This window comes from Protopterus annectens, chromosome 9.part0, assembly GCF_019279795.1.
Source record: "Protopterus annectens isolate FY-2018-M chromosome 9.part0, PAN1.0, whole genome shotgun sequence".
NCBI lineage: Eukaryota > Metazoa > Chordata > Ceratodontiformes > Protopteridae > Protopterus > Protopterus annectens.
The window spans coordinates 863491347-863508764 of NC_056743.1; the positions used below are offsets into that span (position 1 = coordinate 863491347).

The following is a 17418-nucleotide window of genomic DNA, read 5'->3' on the forward strand; positions in this document are numbered from 1 at the left end:
GCCAAGGGTGAATTTAGGTGACTAGCCACGCTGCAAGATTCAAAATTTGGAGAGGAGTGTGCAGAATTTGGTTGCTCTGCCGAGATAGTAAGTAAGCAGGTGCCACGGTGGAAGGTGTGTCATAATGCACAGGAGTGGGTACCAGTGTTGGCGAGGCCAGTCTGGAGCAATCAAAATCATTTTTGGCTTGTCCTGTTTGACTTTTAGTAGAACTTGGCAGAGGGGGAAAGGCATAGACTGATATAGAGCATCCTCTTTCCAGGCTTTTTTGTGATGAGTTCTTATGCAGAATTTGTCCAGCTGATGGATCTTTTTGCCTCACCCCAGAACTATGTCTGGACTCCCCATTTGCATGTCAACATGTTGAAAATCCATGTGGGTCCATGAAATTTCTGCTTAGTTCATCTGCCAGAGTATTCAGCTTTCCTGGCAGGAATTGAGCTTGTAGTTGAATTTGATAAGTCAAGGCAGTGTTCCACAATGCCATGGCTAGTCTGCAAAGGGGGTAGAAGTGTGTACCCCCCTGCTTGTTTATGTACCACATAACTGTGGTGCTGTCTGTCTATCATTAATTGTCCTGGATGAAGGTTGTCCTTGAAGGCTGTCAGTGCATTCTGTACAGCTAGCATCTCCTTTTGATTGATATGAAGGTGCATTTGATTTGGGCTCCACTTGCCCTGAATGCACTTCCCTGCCAGATGAGCCCCCCAAGCATATTCTGATGCATCTGTAGTTAGGGTTTGGGCGGCAGGGGGTGGAGTGAATGGCAGTCCCTTGTTTTGGTGGCGGGCCTCTGCCCACCATAGGAACTCTAGTTGCAGGCAAGGTATGACAGGAATCATTATTTCCAGGCTGTGACAATGTTGACTCCATAAACTCTAAGTACCACTGAAGTTTCCTCATATGCAGTCTTGCATATGGAATTAGAAGAATGCAGGAGGCCATGAACCCAAAGGCTTGCAGTATTTGTCTTGCAGATAGCAGGGTTTTTGTGGCCACCTGTTTCACCAAATGAATTTGCTTTTTCTGGAGTAAGGTAAGCCATCTGGGCAGTTGTATTCAAGCTTGCACCCAGGAATGTAATTTTTTTGAGAGGGTACCAGTTGTGATTTCTTTTCGTTTATGACGTACCCTAGACAAGACAGAACCTTTTTTTTGTTTTTGAAGAATGTTTAATTCAGGCAGAAAACAGTGACAATCGTCCAGGTATGGATATATTTGAATATTTCTTTGCCTGCAAAATGCAATTACTGGAGCCAGGCACTTTGTGAAAACCCTGGGCGCAGTAGATAAGCCAAAGGGAAGTGCAGAGAAATGGTAATCCAAATAGCCTGCTTTGAAGCAGAGGCATCTTCTGCAAGATCCCCTGATTGGGATATGCAGGTAAGTCTCTAAGTCTAGAATTACCAACCAGGCATCTTTGCCTAGCATAGGAAGTAACTGTTGAAGAGTTAGCATCTTGAATTTTGGAATGTCCAGAAATGTGTTTAGAATAGATAAGTCCAGAACTGGACGCCATGATTTGTCTTTTCTGGGTACTAGGTAAAGTCTGGAGTAGAAACCTTGTCCCTTTTCCTCTTCTGGGACTGGCTGAATAGCTCCCATGTTCATGAGAGACGGTACTTGTTTCTGGGCCTCTGCCCATTGATTTGGGGGCAGGTCTGGCCATCCGTTTGGGATTGGCAACGTGTGGAAATGAAATCTGTATCCCTGGGATACTGTATTTAAAACCATTTGTCCTGGGTTATAAGTTGTCAGTTTATTACATGAAGTGCCGGTTTTCCCCCCAAAGGGGTGGCTGAAAGGTAAGTGCTTGGTAAGTGTAGAGGGAAGTCATTGAGACTGCTTACCATAGGGAGGTGCCTTGTTTCCAGATTTGGAGGAGGAGGCACCCCATTGTTTTGTTCTAAAAGTCCCTTGTGACTGAAACCTGGAGCCTTTGGAATGTCTGGGTTTGACTTGAGTGGCTCTCGAAGGAACTGGAATAGACCAGTTCTTAGTAGGCCAATGCCTACTAAATCTTGGAGATTGCACTTGTAAGAAATCTTTCACAGTTTGCATAGATTTAGCTTTATCTTCCATCTTTTTTAAAGTTTTTCAGCCTTATTACCAAAGAGACAGCTCTGTTGTAAAGGAGCATCCAACAATTTTGCTTTAACATGATCAGGCAGAGTTTGCTCTTTGAGCCAAGCATGCCTTCTTAGCACAGAGCCAGTTACAGCAGCCCTGCAAGAGGCCTCCAAAGAATCAAAACCACATTGCAAAGTACGTTTTCCAACTTCTTGAGCTGAATGCAATAAATCCTGTAAATCTTTATTTTCCACACAGTCAGAAATTAACATCATTTTCTGTTTAAGCAGTCCCACGATATGCTGCTGGTATTTAAGCATATGAAATTGACAGTTTAAAGCCCTGATTGCCAAGGTTGCAGAAGTGTAAACCTTTTTACCCCATCTATCCAGCGCCCTGGAATCTCCATCAGAAAGGGTAGGATTTTTAGCAGTAGAGGCCTTAATGCCCTTGGGACCCAGAGAAATGGTTTCAGGATCTGCAATAGGATTTCTGAAAAGGAATTTGTGTGAGTCAGGAACCCTGTGGTATCTGTCTGGCTTACAAGGAGCCCGAGGCAGAGAGTCAGGAGCCATACTAGATTCTGAAAAAACATCAACAATGTCTGGGACAGGAGGTATAGCCAAAGGCCTATGTTGAGGAAGTAGAAGTCGTCTCTTTTTTTGATTCAGAGAAATCCTGACTTCCCCAGTGGAAATGTTTCCGTAAGGTATGTAAAGTTTCCCCAAAAGAAAAATCCTCAGGGGGAGAAGCAGAAGGAATGGAATCTTCTGCATTAGAGTCCTTATAAGTAGGTATAGACAAATCCTGTTCATTAGAAGAGTCAGAAGAAATGGAATCCTGCTCAGAAGATTCATAATCAATGTCTTGCCTAGGCCTCTTAAGAAGGGGGGAGGGGGTTGTCTACCCCTGATCAGAGTAATTAAATCTTCAGCCATTTTGATCATTTGTTTTTTAGATATAGGGGCATGCACATGTGGGCCAGGCGTCGGTGTTTTAGACATAGATTTAGATTTTGGCCTTAGTTTTGAAGATGGCGTCGGTCTAATATACAAATCTGTAGGCCTAAAAACACCCTTAGAAGCCGGTGCCTGCACAGCGGCTCCAGACCCATCTAAGGTACAGACATCCACGGGTTCCATAATTGAAGCATCTCGTGGCATACCGGACTCTGAATGGGTCTCAGTAGAGGCCTGCGAATCAGAAGTAGTGGGTATCAGGGGCTGCAAAAGCACCTCACTGAGTACCGGCAAACTGGCGACTGGCTTAGGAGAAGCATCGTCAGTTTTGGACCTAGACAGCCTGTCTCTGCCTTTTTCTTTGCCTTTTTTTTTTTTTTTTTTTTTTTTAGGTATTCCGGTAGTCTGATTGCTAACAGACAACATTTCTGGATAATTAAAGCGTGATCCAAAATATTTAGAAGCAAAGATATACCGACGTTTAATAGTGCGTTGATTAAATTTAGCACAAATCCGACAGCCAAGGTATGTTGTGGTCAGGGCCTAGGCAAGGAATACAGTACAAATGGAAATCCTTATGAGGTATTTGCTTCCCACAAGTAATGCAATTATTAACTTTTACTGACATTGGTAAGGAGCAAGAAAAGTTTCTAACGGGGTACTTAGCTTTTTAGTTGAAGACTTTGGTTCTGAAACTCAAAAACGAAAATTTCAGGAGTCTGCCAACCGGCACTTGCGAACTGCTTCTGCTTTGGGCACTGCGCGGCAAGAAAGACTGATGAAATGGCGTCGGCTGCATGCTTTACACCCCTGATGACCTGACGTCATGGAAGAAGGGACAGCAACCGACGCAGGACCCAAGACTTTGTTAATTAGGCCGACTGAGGGCAACCTGCCAGCAGATTAACCAAATGTAATGACTGCAACAGTGAAACACGAAGAACATCAAACTCCATGAGGGGGCTTCAAGGCCTTAAGGGCAATGAGTAAAATTCTGTCAGTCACTCTCAAGGTCCTTAGAAGCGGCAGAAACAAGCTTTTTTTTTTGTGTTTCTTCTACAAAGGGACGTCCAACTTATGAAACGCAGAAGGTTCAGACCCCATACGGCACTCTACAATAATAGTCGTAACCTCCTTACTAAGCAAAATCTGAGGAACGCCCTTTGGTAATACTCAACCGTGGTTCCCACTGAACATCTGAAATGGATGTCTGCAAAGCCTCCAGGTACATGCATCATGTTGGCTCCATGCCAGCCTGCAAAGTGGTCATTGCAAAAGAATCCAACGAAAGAGCCAGGCAATCTAGTAGGCTTCCACTAGCCTCGAAAGAAATGCCCGGAGGAAGAGGCACAGCTAAAGAATCAGACCTTGCTTTTTTTATCTTTCTTTGTGGACCGCTGATCCTCAGAGTGGGAAGTATCTTCCATAAATGTCTTTCAATAAAATGTTGATGTTGGTTCTATAAATATATGGCCAAAGAGGACAGCAGACTACGAACAGTCTTCAGGATGAAAGCTTGACAAACAGAACAGGATGTATGGCTGTGAGAAGCACAGAGACTTAAACACTGCTTGTGGTGATATTTATGGGGAATCTGTCTCCCACACTGGCATTTACCCTTTTTGGATGACATGACCCTCACAAGCAACAATCAAAAGGAAAAAGATAAAACTCCAACAGGGCACTTATCTGAAAAACGGCTTGGTGAACCACCAAATGAAGCAAGCGTTCAGACCGGCAATCAAAGATGGTGTTTGTGTTGGCAGCAAAGAAGTTCTGAGGATGGTATGTCCGAACCTCACCTTTATGCCCTATGCTGTACATGGGGAATATGTGTGTGACATACAGCGGACCCCTTAGCAACCTAAAGGCTTTGGTATAACGGCTGAATGTTGGGCTGCCCTTGGCAGGGGATTTTTATTGTTAGGAGTACTGCAAAAATGAAATGGAAGGACATCCACAGAGACCTAGAGAGACCGGGACCCACTGAGACATACTGGGACCAGAACACAGAGACCAGGACCCACCAAGACACCAGGACAAAAAGAGAATACTTCTATAGTCCATTCTCTTCCAAAATGTCACCGAAGAGGACAAGGCCCCAATGAGAAGTGCATTTACCTTGCTTGGTTTCACCTTGCCATGGTGAGTATAACAAAAAAAATAATACCAGAGGACAATCCATGTGCACTGCCTTGCTTAGAGACAGGTTGAGCCTTCTTTGTCATAGAAAATGAAATAAAAAGCCTTTTGGCCTTCATAAAGGGTGGTGTCTGTCAAGGTAGTGCCCGAGCAGCCTATGCACTTCCAAGGAATAAAACAACATTGATCCCCTATTCTCACATTCCAGAAAGAACACAAGAAGATTAAAAGGCTGACAGAAAGTGAAGACAAACCACCTTCATCCTGAAAAAAGAATAAGTGTGCAACACAACCCTGTCCCTGTGGAAAGTCAGACAAGGTTGCCTCACCATGAGAGCTTACAGCTCAGAAAAATCAAATTGTGGATGTCAAGGAAAGCATACAAAGATCTTGAGATCAGCTGTCGATTCAAAAGGTGGTAAGGTTAATTTTTTCAAAAATATGGTGGAGTACCAAGGAAGGAGGAATTTGCTTGTGATGGGGTCTCAAATGCAATACTCCTTTCATGAACCATTGTACCATAAAAGAAGAAACAAGGGTATCCTTTGGCAGGCAAGCAGAGATAGCCCTTAATTAATCCATATGCCAAGCCATATTTCAAAACCAGAAGGATATTAGCCACGATGTTTCCATTTAAGTACCACTTAACTCATCCACTTGTAAAACAGATGACTTTCTAATACCAAGTTTTCTGACCTCCTTTAACATCTGCTGTGCATCGTCGAGAAACAATTGGAAAGTGTGGAAACGCATCCAGGAATATTCCTGTCCAAGGGAACAAGAATGCATCTGCCCTCCAAGCATGGCTACAAGGATGTCTGAACAGAAATTCCCCAGCTGTTCCTTTTTGAAAGGAGGCGGACGGATATATCAGAGGAATTCTCCACATCTAGCCTAGATCTTGGAACACAACTGCTTGACCTTCCACTTGTGCGGATCTGCTCAGTCTGACTGCCCCAACGTTCTACTCCGATGGGATGTATGATGCCGGAGGAGAGAGAAAGAAAGACAAACAGAGAATGAATATGTAGAAGTTTGCTCCCAGGCTACCGCTGTCAATCAGCACATGTGGTAAGACCTTGTACCCCTTCGTTTGTTGAGGTACCGCATCACTGTGGTTATGTCAACCTTAAATGTAATACTCTTTTCATGAACCATAAACAGGGGCATCCTTTTGCAGGCAAGCAGAGATACCCCTTAATGGACCTATACCCCTTCGTTTGTTGAGGTACCACATCACTGTGGTTATGTCAACCATCAGAAGTGGACTCGAGTGCAAAGGTGGTGAGGGACTTTCAAGACGTGAACACTGTAAGCATACCCTAACTACTGATGTTCTTCCATGCATCATAGGCCACCACATGGCTAGCACATCACCACTGACATAGCTCCCCAGGCAAAGTCGAACAAATCAGAGGGAGAAAGGAAGCCTTAGACCGATGCAGTGATGTAGAGACCAACTGAGCAAGTCTAGTCTTTATGAAGGGCAGCACCGGCAACTGGAATTCTGGGGAGAGAAGATCCTGCTTCCAACAATTTACCACTGAATTTTTCTCATATGAAGACTGGTCAGTGGTAGAATAAGAATCATAAATGTCACCTGTCAAAAAAATTTCTAGAGATTCTCTTAGAGGCAACATTCCTCTGGGAGAATTCCAGCAACACTGCCTGGAAAAAAGGTGTTTGTCTTTAGGTAGAAAAAACAGACTCTTGTTGAGTCAATAAAGCACTCCAGAAAGACAAGTCTTTGCAAGGGTGTGAAACATGACTTCAGGAATTTCAACTTGAACCCTATACAGCAGAGTCAGGGCACAACCCTCTACAACAAATCTAATACCAGGACACAGAGCCAGTCACCCAAGTATGGAAAAAGTGTCCAGAGTCAGTAAGTGGGCCACTACCAGAGTAAGACATTTAGTAACCAGCGTTGCAGTGGATAGCCCAAAGGTCAGTACAGAAAACAGGTCACCTTTTTGACAGCTAATAGCAGAACAAAAGTAGTCCATGGCTAAATGTATTGCCGTAGTAATATAAACCAAGACACAGTAAAAATCCAATACTTATAGGCAACCACTGACCCACCCTTTAGGCAGATTGTAGCGGGTACAGGGTGGGTAACCGAACCATTTTCAATTTTTATTGAGAAACAAGTGAGACCTGTTTTAGATAAATCTGATATTGTATTAAAAGACACTAAACATTTTTTTACAAGATCTGTATAATTATACTAATAAAAATGTCCTGAATTAATCTGTTTTGTTAGTAACTATGGACGTAATGTCATTGTTCACGGTTATATCTAATGAACAAGTATTGAGTTTATGAGAAGATATTTGAGGGAAAGTAGCAGCTATGAAGACGGACATATCAGACGTATATGCAGTTTTATGGAAATAGGACTGAAAAATAATGTTTTTTGTCTTTGAAGGTCAATGTGATTTACAACATGGGTTAGCAATGGGTACTAGCTGCGCCAATAGTTACTGAAACTCAGTTGTGGCACAACAGGAAATTGAGAGTTTTTTTCACTGATACCTTCAATAAATGTTAAACTTTTTCGTTTTGTGGATAACGTGTTTTTGATTTGGGAAGGGACTGAGCAACAGTTAAATAATTTTGTGGAGTTTCTACATACTACATCTGACTTCCTTAAATTTACTACTAAATTTTCATCGGACATGATTAAGTTTCTAGATGTCATGGTTATAAAGGAACAAAATCTATCCTTTACCACTAGTCTCTACAGGAAAGAATGCCATAGAAATCACATTTTACATAGAAACAGTATGCATCCCAGGAAGATATTTAAAAATGTGGTGAAAGGACAAGGTATGCGGATGTCGAGACTACAACACAAGGATGAGGGACGCCAGGAAGGAATAAAACAACTGGAAAACAGTTTTGGGGCTAGGGGATACAAATATAATGAAACAAAGGGAATACTGAATGAAGTGAAGGATATAAGAGAAGGAAGGGTGAAGCCATATTTCAAGGAAGCATGTACAGAGAAAACAGAAATGACTAAGCATAAGAAAAAAGGCTATGGGCATGTTAAGTATACTATGCATTATACTAGCAATGTTAACTGTATAAAGCAGGTTACTGAGAAAATCTGGCCTATTCTATTAACAGATGAGAAGACTGTCAAATTAGTGGGTACAAACCCAAGTTACTGTTATAAGAATTGTCACTCTATGAAAAAGTTACTTTGCTATCCTAATAGGGTTACAGCAATGAATAAGGCAAGGAACATACCCGTGTGGTAAATGTAGGCACTGTGATTATATAGACACAGAATCTGTAGATTTTTTGCATCCGGATACTAGAGACCATAGAAGTTTAATGTTGGGGCCAACTGCAATACTAAACACATAGTTTATATGGCGAGATGTGTATGTTGCTCAAGGTTCTACATAGGGAAGACAGATCATACCCTTAAGGAACGTATAAGAGAACACTTGTATAGTGTTAAGAATGGAAACAGAAATAATGCTATAGCCAAGTATGCTATAGCTAGGTATGTCTTAAATACTAGCCTCGAACATTATTTTAAATCAAGAGCAATTGAAGTTATACATGAAACGGCCAGAATGAGGAATATTAAAAATAAAACTGAAGAGGGTGAATTAAGATGGATTTTAAATCTCAGGGCTGACAAGGGAGCTGGACTTAATGAAGTGGTCTCCATTAAACCTGTACTTAAAGCTAGAGGCTTACCCAGATGATTTGTGCACAAGTGAGTTTGCATTAACTATATAAAGGAGTGCTTATTTGCTGCATGCTTTATATAGTGTTATTATACCTTTATAAAGTTTGGATAATGATGTCACTACTGAATGAGGGGATAATGCATATGATTGGATGCTTTAACTTAAGAGTGTTTTATAAGTGCACATTATATTGATGTGTGTTAAGGTCTGAAGAAGCCACGTTGATGTGGTGAAAGCACTTACCTAAATAAAGTATGATTTGGTTTTATATGCTCGCTGTGATTCATTTTGCCTATAAGTATTTGAATTTACTGTTGTTGACAGCTAACCTGACAGACAAGGTACCATTCAGGAAACGTGATAAAGATGGGCAACGGATCTCAGAATAGTGATAAAAGTAGAACCCCCTTCCAACTTGAGGAAAGGAACTCTTCTCGTTAGGCTTGGCAGAATCACTGCCTTGCTCCCTCCTTTTACTTCCTGTTTGGCTTCTTAAACTCTTTCTTAGGCAAAGCCTCAATGAACAGAGAGCTATAAGCTTCCCATAAGACATCCTCTAATGCTGGGATCAAAGAGGGGAGAAGAAAACATCCATTTGGGTCTCTGTATCAGTTTGATTAATTAGTTTCCACTGATAATAAACACAGATGTCTCAGAGTCCACAGACACATGATCTCCTTCAAAAAGGGACTCCTTAGCAGACTGACGAGGGGGTAGAAGCACCAGCATTACTATAACCTGGATATGCATCACATAACCAACTGCTTGAGCCACGAATCTACCAAAAGCTGCCATCTCAGGTGGGAAACTAGGCAGAGACTCCTGCCCCTATCATGCGGACAGTCCCAGAGAATGTGTCTGACCCTTGCGTCACTCACAGGATAATACTAAGGCCACACCAGAGAGCCTGGAGGTCCGACATCCTAGCCAAAGCTATGGCTATGGTGGAGTCGCAAGCTGTAGGCTTAAGCAATTCTTTTGTTTTTTTAAGATTCATAGTGGAAAGATATGTACTGGGGGGTGTACCAGAATCCATCGAGACAGGAGGCAAAAAAATAGCTAGATCAATACAAGTACTGGCTGCATTGGCAGACCAGTACAAAACTGAAATCCTACAATGTTCCTTTAAATATCAAACTGAAGTAGATTTCTACAGCAGAAACTATTCTTAATACCGTACAGTGGAAAAATTACAGCAGTTTGTGTAACGTAGCACAAAGCATAATAAGTATATCACAAATCCCCAGTATAAAGGCTATTTTCAATCGAACATAAAAAGAGTTTAAAATAGCCTTACATCAGGAATTAAATATAATATTAAAGTGAAATTCACGTCAGAAATATGCAAACAAAATGCCTCTAAAATTGCTGTTTAAATAATAAATTAATTTAAAATGTTGTAAATCTACCATATCAAGCAATTAATTCAAATCTTAGACAAACAAATTACTGGCAGAAATGTTACACAAACAAAACGGCAACCAAGTCACGATTTAAATTAAAAAAAAACATTTAAATGTTGCAAATATGCTCAATGACCTCAAAAAATCCTAACCCCAAAGAAAAAAGTTGCAAAAGCAGCAAGTTTTCCTGTCAAAAGAAGCTTTTAAAATCAACAGAAATGACAACAGCAAATTACTTGCGGTTCTGGCAGCATGAGGCAATGAGGAGACCCGCAATGAAACAGCTTTAGTGTAGAAATTCAAATAATAATCAGACAGCCATAAAGTGTTAAACCCCATAGAAACTGAGACAACGCTTAGAATACACACTATAGGTCTTGTGCTGTAAAAGATATCACAGTAAAAGTATATACATATTTCATACAAGAAAAAAGCAGACCAGCATAATATTCTATTCAAGCACTAATAGAAAAAGGCAGAGAGATGAAATAAAACCCCAAAAGAGTTTCTTATCAGAGCTCTGCACTTGATATCACCCAAAGAGAGAAGCAATATCCTAAGAGATCTTTCTCTGACTGTGGCACAAGAAAACTGAAAGGTTCCTGTCAGAGTGTGAAGGGCTGTTCTGGTCCTGCCAGGTGATTGGTCCTCCTCACTCAGACACGCAGTGGGAGGAGTTCTGAGCTTTGGCATAGTACCAGGAGGAGATTAGTAGGGCACTACTACTGCCATGCAAGTAAGGCTGTGTGTTGAACACCTATAAAAAAAGTAACTTGGCAGTGCTGGTCCAACGAGACAATGCATATCTTTCAAAGCAACATAGCAAATACACAGAGTAAAAGAAAAGGATTAAAAAAGAACACTGCCTACCTATATGACATTTTATGAAACACCTGTAGGTGTCTTCAATAAACTAAGGATTAAATTTTAAAAGGTAATATATTAAGGAGTTACAATATTTTCCAAATACAAAGTAAAGGGGAAACAAGTGAATTTAGCAGAAATATCAGCTGACCCGACAGGAAATGGCTGTGAGGTCCATAAATATTAAATACAATTACACAGAGAAAAAAAAAAAAAAAAAAAAAAAAAAAAAACACACATTTCCATGTAAAAGATCACTAACCGCAAGTGTCATTAGAAAAATAAAGTTGTCATACTCTAGTATAGATAACAGTTATAATACATACAAGCTAAAAATAACAACATACAAGATTGTCACATACTACTATGAAACAGTAAGTAAGAGTGGGTAGATTACATAAATATACAAACTAATGACATATCGTCCTTCATCGCTATGGTACGAGGAAGAAAATGAGGGATTAATCACAAATCTACAAATAAAGATGTAATCCATTTTTACCCAGAACATTAATGTCAGACATTTGCAATAACTGGATGCAAAACAGAAGAAAAAAGAAGTTATGTACTCACCATAACGTTCCATCTGAGTAGGTACTTCATTTGTCTGCAACCTGTGGGTATCGGATCCGAGCCGGCAGCTTTTCAAGCTACAAGATCCGAGCTCCTAGCTCCTCCCCCTACCCATAATCCCCTATGTGCTACATTACCTCAGATCGAATTTTTTTTGCCTCTTACACAACTCCTACCTTCGATACAGGAAGTAACACCAGATAACTGTCCTAAAGCAGAACAAAGATTTGGTGATCAGGAATCGCGAAAGGCTTGGGGGATGGCGGGGGGGGGGGGGGTCGGTTGCAGACAAATGAAGTACCGACAAATGAAGTACCTACTAAGATGGAACGTTATGGTGAGTACATAACTTCTTTATCTGAAGTAGTTACTTCATTTGCTCTGCAACCTGTGGGACAGAGTCCCCAGCTACCTAGGGAAAAACCCTGGGCGGCCTTATGGAAGGATATTCCGAAGCACTGCAGAGCCAAAGGAAGCCCTACCTCTCGATACCATATCCAACTTGTAATGAGAAATAAACGTATGTGAAGAGGACCAGGTAGCTGCAGAGCATATGTCATCCAAGGGGATCCTAGACCAGAAGGCTGCAGAGGTGGCCACAGCCCTCGTAGAGTGAGCGTGAATTCCCGTAGGAACCGGTTTGCCTGCAGATAAGTACCCGTGGACTATGCATTGACAAATCCAATTTGCTACAGTCACTTTGGAAATGGCCTTACCCATGGCCGATTTAGCAAATGACACGAACAACTGGTCCGACTTGCGAAAATCCTTAGTCCTGTGCAGGTAAAAACGCAGTTGTCTGTGCACATCCAATTTATGCAATTTGCATTCTCCTCTATTCTGAAAATTTGGGAAGAACACGGGTAAGTTTACTGATTGATTGATATTTGACTCCGAAGCCAACTTAGGTAAGAACGACGGATTAGTCCTGAGGAGCACTCTCTATCCTTGCGAAAAATGAGATAAGGATGCTTCATACATAAAGCTTGAAGTTCTGACACCCTTTTGGCTGAAGTAATGGCCACCAAAAAGGCTGTTTTCCAGGACAAGAATTTTAATGGAATCGAAGCCGCAGGTTCAAAGGGTGGGCCTGTCAAGGCTTGTAAGACTAAGGTCAAATCCCATGGAGGCACCACCACTTTCACCAGAGGCTTCAAGAGGAAAACGCCCCGCAAGAAGGTTTTACATAATTCTGTAGAAGCCAAAGATCCTAGTCAGTCTCCCACATGGAAATGGGAGATGGCTGCCAATTGCACTTTAACTGTAGAAGCACTTGCTCCTTGTCTAAATATCAGCGACAGGAAGTCTATAATAGTAGGAATAGGAACTGTAAATGGATCCAGGCCTCTATCTTTAGCCCAGACAGAGAAACGTTTCCATTTGCTGTAGTAAATCTTCCTAGTAGTCGGCTTATGTGCTGCGACTAGAATGGCCTTAACAGGGGATGAGATACCGGAGTCCTAGCCATCAGTGGAACTGGAGCAACCAAGCCACAAGCTTGAGGTTCACCAGGTTTGGGGGTTGGTATCCCGCCGGATGCGAAATCAGGTCTGGAATGGGATCCAGTATCCATGGCGGAGATACACTGCGAGACCGCAGGCAAGGGAACCAGATCTGGCGAGGCCAGAATGGGGCTATGAGGATAACTCTGCTCCCCAACCGACGGGCTTTCTGTATGAACTTGGTCATGAGCGGAAGAGGGGGGGATAAGCATAAAGTAGACCGGGTGGCCAAGCATGGACTAGAGCGTCTCTGGGATTGTATTGGGAAGTACTCGCTGCATTTTGTGTTTAAGGGAGAAGCAAAAAGATCTCAGCAAGGCCAACCCCATTTGCGGAAGATCTGCTTCGCAACTGATGGATTGAGAGACCACTCGTATTGAGTGAGAATCACTCTGCTCAGTTTGTCCGCCAAAATGTTGGACCGACCCAGAATGTGCGTTGCTACCAGAAAGCGGTTGGTGGATATCGCCCATTCCCACACTCTCATAGCCTCCCGGCAAAGTGGGTAGGACCTGGTTCCTCCTTGCTTGTTTATGTACCAGACAACTGACATGTCTGTCTGGATTGCAATAGTCCCCAGAGGTAGAAGGTTGTGGAGAGCTTGCAACGCTAGAAGCACCGCCCTCATCTCTAGGACACTGATATGCAAAGTGGTCTCCAGGGGAGTCCACATGCCATGGATGGTTCTGCCCGAACAATGCCCCCCCCCACCCAAGGCGAGAAGTGTCCGTGGTCAACGTGGCTTGGGGGGGGGGGGACAACAAAAGGCCTCCCTTGCCTCAGCTCTGGGGCGTGGAGCCACCAAAGAAGGGAGTGCCTGCAAACTTGGCTCAGAGGAATCTGAGTATTCAACGGATTGAGTAGCAGGGACCACTGAACTTGAAGGGTCCACTGCAGAATCCTCATTCGCAGACGCGCGTGAAGGGCGAGACTGATCACTGCTGCCATAGATCCTAGTGCCCTCAGAACTAATTCCGCCTCCGGGGCCGGACTTTGAAGAAGAATTAGCACCTGACACGACAAGCTGTTTAGCCTGTCTGCAGTTAGCATAGCTCGAGAAATGCGGGTATCTAACTTGGCTCCTATGAACTCCAGGACCTGTACGGGGCAAAGAGGATTTCTGGAGGTTTACAGAGATGCCTAAGCTCTGGGCAAGGGTCAGAGCATAATCTCTTGCCACGCAGAGCTGATGCCTGTTGGTGGCGGTAAGGAGCCAGTCTAGGTACGGGAAGACCTGAATGCCCTGAAGTCTCAGGTGGGCTGCAACCACTGCCATGACCTTGGTGAACACTCTGGGGGCTGAGGTGAGGCCGAACGGGAGAACCCTGAACTGGTAAGGACTGGCTCCCAGCCGGAAGCGGAGAAACCTTCTGGATCGTCTGTCCATCAAGATGTGGTAGTACGCATCCTTGAGGTCTACAGAGCACATCCAGTCATTCTGCCGCAGAAGGGGGGGAATAGATTGGAGGGTGACCATCTGGAATTTTTCTTTGGGAATGAACAGGTTCAAAGCGGAGAGGTCTAGAATGGGTCTTAAGTCCCCCGTCCTTTTTGGCACTAAAAAGAACCTGGAGTAATAACCCAATCCGGACTGGTCTGGGGGGACGGGCTGGATGGCTCTTTTTTCTAGCAACTTCAGGACTTCTGAAGCTGCTGGCTCCCTTCGATCGGATGGAACATCGGGGAGGTGTCTGGTCGAGGGAGGGTGGTTTATGAAGGGGATGGTATAACCTCTGGATATGATGCGGAGCACCCATTGATCTGTCGTAATGGACTCCCAGTTTGACAGGTGCTCCGACAACCGCCCCCCTCCTGCCTCCAGAGAGAGACAGCTAGGTAAGCCCTCAGGGCTGCTGCGTGGGTCTATCCGGGAAGGGTTCCCTGGACCCGAAGTTACGCTCCCCCCCCCCTCTGCCTCTGGGCCGGCGTCCTCCTCTGCCTCTAGAGGACGACGTGTCCGAAGCTGGATGGGATTGCTGGGACTTATGGAACCACAGCTTCTTTTGTCCCCCCTGATTCCTAGAAAAGGATCGTTGGGGATTAGAGAAGTGGACCCTGATGGCAGACAGCGTCTTCCCATCCTTCTCGCTTTGGACCAGCGTCTCGCGAACGGTCTTGCCAAAGAGCGAAGATCTGTCAAAGGGTGCATTCTGTCAAAGGGTGCATTCGTGAAGGACGCCTTGAAGGGATCCGCGAAATCGCAGAGACGGAGGAGTGACGTCGCAAGATGACCCCGGCTCCGCTGGCCTTAGCGGCTCCCTCCATGGCATGGGAGAGTAGACGCATGGACGTGTTAGAGATGGATTTCAGAGTGGCCATACGAGTCGAGAACACTTTTTTGTCCTCGACCGACATGGACTCCGGGGGGGCTGCAGCATATTCCTTAATTAAGTCTCGTTGCAGCCTAATGGTATGTGCCATATAGTTTAGCGCCCTTACAGAAAAGGTCGCTGAACTAAACATCTGCTTCCCAATGCGGTCCAGTGCCCGAGATTCCTTATCTGGCGGGTGAACCGAAGAACTCTCCTGCGTGAGTTCTCTCTTGGTGGCAGCCGTCACTAACATGGCATCCACGGGGGTTCCCTTGGCCCAAGACAGTCTATCCACTGGGGGGCTAAGTATCTTGTTGGGTCGCTTCGGGATAGGCTCCACGGTGTCAGGCTCCTTCCACGCCCTGGTAGTAATGAGGTCTACCAGGGGGTCAGCCGGAGGGGAGACCCAGGAGGTAGAAGGGCCTGCCTCAAACGCATCCAGGAACACAGATTCATCAGCGGAAGGTTTTTGGGCAGACCACCCCCTCTAATACGCAACATTTCCATGATGTCTCTGAAGGAGACATCCTCGGGAGGGTGACTTTGGGGAACCTTCCCCTTCATCTAAATCCATGTCGGTTGTAACGGACTCGGGGGAGTCCAGGTGCCTCCTCTTGCACCGTTTACGAGGGACCTCCTCGGTGGGACTGTCCGAAGAGGGCTCATCAACGGGGTCCTGTTCCTCCAAGGGAACCAACTGGAGGGCTTGAGCAGGCTGTCCCGATGGTTGGATGATGGAGGATACACCCACATGCAGCGGGGGGTACAGGAGGATCCGACGCCCGAATCTGGGACCTGGAGGTCCTCGACAGTACCCTCTCCACAACCTCAAAAGCCGAAGGAGAGCTACTCTCGCCAGGCTCCGAGAGCAATCTCCTCGGTAGGGATCGGGGTCGGAGCCGATGCAGCCGGAGCCGAGAGAGCGGTGTGCTCTGAACCTAACGGAGCCGAAGACACATCAGCTCCCCCGGATCCAATGCTCAGCCCTCAGCCCCGAGAGCTCGGATCCGACAGACTCGAAGGCACAGTCGGCGAAGCGACCGGAGCTATCGGCGCCGACGAATCCCCAGTTCTGAAAGGGCCCGGATCCGATAACTCAGAGACCCGAAAACGGGTTTGAGAAGGAGTAATCTGAGCAAACATGGGGGCCGCGCTCCCGCCCCAGAGGGGGGGCAAGAGCACCCCCATCTGCATTTGGGTCTGGATGAATCCGCGCATCATCCGATCCATATCTGCTTCAGTGAGGCTCCTGGTTGATCTTGAAGAAGTCGTCGAGGCGGGCCGGGAGGGCCGCCTCGACGACCTCGAGGGAGACCGATCCTCCTCCTCCAGCTCCAGAGAAAAACAAGGCGAACGGAGCCGAGAGGGGGAGGATCCAGGGACCCTCGAGGGAGACCTAGCCAGTTTAGACGGCGGGGCTGAGGGTTGAGTCTCAGCCCGCCTTTTGTGGGACTTCTGTCCCTTGTCCTTATGCCTTTTCTCCACCGCAGTGGAGGTACCTGAATCCCCTGAACTCACAACCAAAAAGGGAGGTTGAGTTCCAGGTTGAGTCGGGAGCACAGAAGGCACGAGGGGCTGCAGAGGCAGCCTGTGCCTGAGAGGGGGAGGAAGAAGAAGCTGATTCCTGAGGCAACAAGCCCGCCACGATCAGCTTGTTCTTCCTATCCCTGATAGCTCAGAGATTAAAGGCCGCGCAGATTGTGCAAGCCGATAACAAGTGGGCCGCCCCCAAGCATAAAACGCACTGAGTGTGGCCATCCGCTGGCGAAAGCTTATGGCCACACTCAGTACATTTCGAGAACACCGCCTTAGGCCCTTCAGCCATAACACCACTCACACCAAGAACACACCCAAACACTAAGAGGGGGGAGGGTGAAAGGCGG

The 17418-nt window shown here is 45.1% G+C and overlaps 1 protein-coding gene across 1 annotated transcript in view; it reads right to left on the reverse strand.

Annotated features, from left to right (window-relative positions):
* LOC122810601 (tetraspanin-31-like) overlaps window positions 1–17418 on the reverse strand; it is a 261380-nt gene that overhangs the window by 150604 nt on the left and 93358 nt on the right. The gene's annotated exons all lie outside the window — the stretch shown is intronic.